Source organism: Rhineura floridana, chromosome 3, assembly GCF_030035675.1.
Source record: "Rhineura floridana isolate rRhiFlo1 chromosome 3, rRhiFlo1.hap2, whole genome shotgun sequence".
Taxonomy (NCBI): domain Eukaryota; kingdom Metazoa; phylum Chordata; class Lepidosauria; order Squamata; family Rhineuridae; genus Rhineura; species Rhineura floridana.
In genome coordinates, this window is record NC_084482.1 from 194,601,979 (window position 1) to 194,608,601 (window position 6,623).

The window sequence follows — 6,623 nt, forward strand, 5'->3', positions numbered from 1 at the left end:
TTCCTGTCAACACACCATTCCATTGGCTCTCTCTTGCATCTGTCTGAGACCAGTTTTCCCTGCCTTTTCATCCCCAGTAAAGGGGTCAAAAGGCAGTGTTACTCAGCTTTTTTGTGGGAGGAGGGGAACTACATATATAGTGAAGGTGACTACCCAGAGGTTGTGAAATGAAATGGAAGCAAACTTTGGTCAAGAGAATCCTGCTGATAGTTTAAACAGGCCTGAATATTTGTTTTAAGGGCAGAAACGTGTCTGTCTGGACTCTGCTAGAATGGGAGAAACTGAAAGTTTGGCAAGGCTTTAGTTGAGCTGAGATGAAGTCCCAGGGTGAAGAAGATACATCATTTGTCCCCATCATTTGTCATTTACTAACCCAGAACTGAATTTGAGTGAGTTAAGTGGGGTGAGCAAATAGAGATAAGAAAATGTGGAGGTGTAGAGGAATTGAAAAGAGACTGCACCTCAGTGCTACAGCTCACTTTTCTTAATTTTATTTTTGCCTAGCTGCAAGTTTTTTTAATAGAGTTTTATTTGTTCTGCTCAGCTTCTCTTTTTGCCTTCTTTTTGACAGGTGAAGGGACTTCATCCATTGAGAGCATGTCCTTTTTCAGTTTTTGAAGCTGCTGTTGGCCAATTTCTTTGAGACAGCCTTTTTTGGGCCTGGATATTTGGCTCTTGAACAGTTTTGTATAGAATAGACGCAGTTTTTATAGGTTTGACTTTCCTTAAGATCCTTTTTTATTTTTATTTTACTTTCTGTTTATTCCTTTGTGAGGCTCAGACTTCAGCATTCCAGTTTTGAACACATTTCCTCTATTTTTACCTCAGCTTATTTCCTATTTAGACCATTCTGGATCCTGTACACCAGATTCATTTTTCTTACCTTTCTCCCTGAGTGCAGAGAAACCAGTTCCTTAGATTCCTCTTATAATCCCATCTCCTTTATCCATAGGGCTAGGCTAAATTGCTAAAAGGTTGGGAGTACAGTAAGCTTTTAACTAAACAGGACTGGTGCAGGTTTTAGGAAGATGTAATTTAGAGCTTAGTACAGTAATACCTCAGTTAACAAAGTAAATGCGTTCCTAGATGTTACTTCTTTAACAGAAACTTTGGTATCAGAGGCAGGAATAACATGGAAATAATAGGTATAGGTTCCTACACCTGCTCATAGATGGTGGGGGCAGCTTTAAAGGGTGTCTATCTGGCACCCACCCACTTGCCCTCCTTCCCCCTCCCCTTCCCTCCCTTCCTTCTCCTCCTCTGAATCATACAGTAGGGCCCTACTCATACAGCGAGTTATGTTCCGGACCCCCGCTGTAAAGCGAAAACCACTGTAAAGCGTCACCCATTGACTAACATTGACCAAAATGGCGCCCGACGGCAAAAAAACCCATAAAAGCGGAACAAGCGCTGTAAGAGCGGGGCCTTTCTGCAATTGACAACCGCTGCATTAGCAGAACACTGTAAAGAGGGGGCCTACTGTATTGGATCCTTCCCTCCCCAGTGCTGTGAGAAAGCAAGATATCTTTTTAATGTAAAACAACCACACAGGCTTGTCAGTTTCACCCTAGCAAAGCAAAGACACAGGCTTATCAGTTTATTGATAGCAAAGCAAAGGCACAAGCTGGTCAGTTTCACCTTAAAGCAAAGGCAGGCACAGCCTTCAAAGTTTATCTCTAGCAAAGCAAAGCTGGTCAATTTCACCTTTAAAAAAGCCTTCATTAAAAGCAACTTTGTTCCTGGAGGATTGGTAAACTGAGGTATTACTCTCATATACATGATTTATTGGTAACTGTTTGGTTACTTATTTTTATTTGCCAATCTAATATTGTTTTTCTGTTCATAAATGGAGCTCTTAAATGTTGTTCATACATTCTTTTTATTTTTATAGTTCAGTTATTGCTTTCATCATTTTTGTGCTTAGAATTCAACAAATCTTTCCATTTTATTTTATTTTTGGTCGATTCTGGTCCCTTTCTGATTCCCACCATTAGCTGACTGGAATAACATTTAAGAATCTATTTTTAGGCAAGAGGGTATTGTTTTTTAATAATCTGCTTAGACATTTTCTACAATCAAGCAGTATAAAACTTGTTAAATAAATAAAAATAAAAAGAAGGCTAGCTGTGATGATATTACAATTGGAAGGGAGCAGCTTTGATAGTGAATATAGACAGTTTGTGGTAAATGTTAACAATGTCCAGTTCTAGCATTTCCCACAAAAATATGCATACTATCCCAGAGGACCACCCAAATGGGGCCCATGACATCTTGCCTCTTAAGGGACATAAAGCGATACCTGGCGGTAGGCCCTATCCATCCTGGCCTGTGCTTAATGCATGCTGAGTAGGGGTGGGGGAGAAATTAGATTCAGTTTGCATTTAAAGCTGAATTGATCACGTTTGTACTTTCTGAAACAATGTGAGAACTGAAACACAGACATCCTTCAAAATTTGCACATATCCAAATTTTGTGATGCAGTTCTTTAATTAAGCAGCGTTTGCAAATATGCATATATTATGGGGAAGTGTGCATAAAAATGAATACAACATACCAAAATTAAGTATAGTACGAGAAATTGCTTGTAAAAATGTGTATATTAGTCAAAACTGCATGCAAAAATATATTTAGTAGGAGAAATTCTCACTAAAATGCTGAAGAATTTTCATGAGAAGTTTTTTTTTAAAAAAAATCACAAATTGCTGCAGAAATATGGAGAGCTGAATATAGGATTTGAAAAAGTAAGAAACGGAGCGAACCGAAACTCACAGATCCTTCCATCCCTATATGTGTGGGCAGAGTTTGGAAGATTATTTTTAAAAAGTAATAAATTACAGTTACAGTTACATGGCCCAAAAAGTAGTAATTACTGTTACAATTACAATTGCTGTGAAAGTAACTGGTTACTTTACTTTTCCTCCAAAGTAATCACTACAATTACATTTCAGTTACTTTAAAAAAAAACGCCTATAAGGTGCTGGCCTTGGCTGCTGCACCTCTAAGTAGCCTAAAACAACATTAAAAGTAAACACACACACAGAAGGTAGTAGAATAATACTTTTACAAATTCTTCAAAACTGAATTTCATGGTATCCTAGACCATTTGCAGCTCCCATTTTATTCTAAACCAGGCCCAAAGTATTAGTGCTGACAAGTCTGAGCTTAAGCTGACAATTAATGAAGGTAACTTTTTCACAATCTAACAGAACTGTATATCCTTGTGCAGAGGTTATATTCAGAAAGAAGATGACTCTTTAAACTCTTATTTAACATTTTTAGGCAGCTACTATGTCTTTGCTGCCCAAACGCAGAACAAAGCCTATTAATTCCGACAGTGTCCTATATTAACTTATCAGTAGTTCAGGGATAATAACTAAGATGCTAAGCAAAAAATAGCCAATTAATCTCAGCTATGGAATCCATTCCTGACCTAACTTCAGAGCTCTATACTATACACATATGAATTTGCATTGCTCAGTGTGCTCTTACAATTAATTCAAAATGTTACAAAGAATGTGGAGGCACACACAACCTTAGTTAGGATCAAACCTTTTTAAACACAAGCTAAAACAAAAGACAAATATTTACTTTCAGAACATTATTTTCACTATAATTGCTTTTATATACAGCTCATCAGTCAGAAAATTAGAAGAGCAGTGAATGTGATCCCTTCAGCACTTCACATTAATATGTTCCCCTCTTACTACAGGCAGCTAGAAGTCAGCATGACCATAAAATCACTTCTACATGTCATCAATGATTTACAGCCTATTCTGGACAACAATACACCCCTCCTGCAGGCCCTGGGTGCTACACCTGTCCTTGCTTAGAAACAGCCCTGTAACCTTAAACAGCTACTTACCAGCAACAACAGGCCATATAACAGAGATACAAATGGAGGGACCAGATCCTGCGGCATACCCAGATGCCAGTTCTGACCTTAGTGCTGTTTTATCTAGCAACACTATTGCAGGACCTAACAATGTCACCCACAACATAAACATCAATAGGACTATTGCTGGCTGGGAGGTAGACACCAACCATAACCTCCCTAACCTTTTTCTGCTGCACCTCAAGAACAGCAACATGTTGCCACAGCTATAGCTGGTTTCCAAGGGGCAAGCCTATTTGGCAGTAGCCAGCAGGTCAGCCCCAGCCCAGGGAAACACCAAAAGAGAGCGTCACTCCTTTGATTTGTTTCTTGAGGGTGTGATGAGAGTGAGGGAACCTCATGTGGATCATTGGCTGTGGATGAATTTGCTCCTAGCTGAGAGATTGGAGAGGGGCAGCAGAATGTGAATTAGCCAGACTTACCAGTAAAAGATGGAATGTTGGCTTCTCCAACAGGGTACTGCTCTTGAGGTGCAGCAGATGTTGATTACCACAACCACTACCAGCCCAGAGAAAGGTGGTTGAACTATATGTACCTATACAATTCAAATGTGACACAGACAGAATATGTTCTTTGTACTTAGGAACTGTTTTGTCTGTTAAATCTGGAGTATTCTGAAGCTCTCTAACAAGAGCACTGTCTAGGCTATAGCTCAGTGGTCAAGCACATGTTTTGCATATGAAACGTCCTAGGTTCAATACTTAGCATCTCCAGGTAGGATTGAGAAAGACCCCTGCCTAAGATCCTGGAAATACGCTGATAGTCAATGTGGTATGATAGCTGACTAATAGCCTGACTTATTATAAGGCAGCATCCCCTGAAGATCTGGATCTGTGTTACTACCTACAGGCCCATGCTGCTAGCTTAAACCTCGAACAGTTTCATTGTTGAGTACATCTGTTCATGCTCTGCCTATGACAGTTGCTATTTAGTGATAGCCTAGCTATGTGAAGTAACCTTATGCCTGTCTAATGATAAACTAATAAGCTATATGAACAAAATTTAATAATTTCATGTTAAATATTTCAGATCAGAAAACACTTTAAATTAATGTTAGATAAAAGTAATCCTGTTTAAACTGAACTGTTTCCAAAAACTTGAAATTAGTACATCATCTGTTATTTTTGTCCATTTAACATAATTATTAAAGCATTCACCACAGGTTTCTGAAGAGGGATGGATATAAAGGAGGACAAAAGGAAACATGCAGTCTTTCAGGAGTTATTGTTTCTCATGTTACATGAAGTCATAAAAAAAGTCATTTCAAGGCCTACAATCCAAGAATGTTTTGCCAGGGAGGTTTTATACCACCATGATATAAAAACAGAGAGAGAGAAAACCCTGTTTCTGCCATTTGGGCTCCTGCTGGGAGGAAGGGCAGGATATAAATCAAATAATAAATAAATAAATAAAATTTCTGTAATTCAAGAGTTTGCTGCCAAGGTCAAATTATGGCTTGGGGTGTTGAGGCTATTTTTAGCACCCGCCAAAGCGGTGTGTTGCTCACCTCAATTCCCGAGTGGAAGTGCGACCTGAGGAGAACCTGATTGACTGCTGGGATTTTGGCCAGGTACCAAGTAAAGACACACACACAACTTCTTGATCAAAAAGTGGCCTCAATCTCCCACAGGCACAACAGCCTGGCAAGAATGAAAGACCCCGTTTATTTTTACTAATGCCAATATATAGGTTCTATAAGCAAAACATCAATAAACAGAATGTAACATAACATATGAGACAAATAACAGACCCAGGCCACATATCACTTGCTACATATCAGATGTCAGGATGTCCTTCCTTTGGATTCGGACTCATGAGCAATATGTTCTAAGATAAGGGCCTGGGAGAGGGGATGTTTTGACACTTTGGGGGTCATAAAACAAGAGAACATATACACAGGAAAATACGTGTGGCCTGAAAAGGTCATTTATCAGTAATCCTATATGATCCTATTGCTACGTCTCTAAGGGAGTATACAGAGAGAATTCAAAAAGCAATACAAGTCTCTGGTTATTTACAAGACAGATACATTAGTGTGAATAAAATACAAGGCACTTGAAATGTAAAACAGTCAAGGACAGCAGAGTGCTTATCTTCTCAAAACGTTGTGGACTGGTAGGCACCTTCAGGGCTAAGTTCCCAGGAAAGGAAATGAAACTTAGAGCAGCTATGCTCTCCCTCCTGTTCCATCAGAGATCCATCGTGCTTTGCAACTTTGGTTCACAAAGCCTCGCAAGCACCTCCGAACCCGTTGTGGGCCCAAAGTGTTTTTTTTCCTAACAGGTGTATGATGCTACCTTTCATTCCTCTACAAGACTGATAAATGCCTAGTTATTCTACACACACACACAAAATCTTTCTTTCTTAAAGGGAGCAAGACAGCTTATACAGCATCATTACATCCTTGTAGAACAAAACAAAAAATGTTCTTTTTTAAGTTAAACAAAAATGTGCAGAAAACCAACACAGAAGCGTCAACACTTTCCAGAAGGGAAAGAAATGATCAGAGAAGAAAGTGGAAATTAAAGCAAAAGAAGCCAGCTCTGCCTACAAGATCAAGCCAACTAAATCTAAAACCAACCAGCTCTGGCTATAGTTCTCTCACTTTGTTAAGTGGTCAGCTTCACTTCTGATGCAAGATAAAGCAAAGCTCTTTGTAATTACAGTCTCTCAAAGAGATCTAACCCTTCAAATTAGTACCATAAAGGGTGCTGTTCGTCTCATTCTGTTT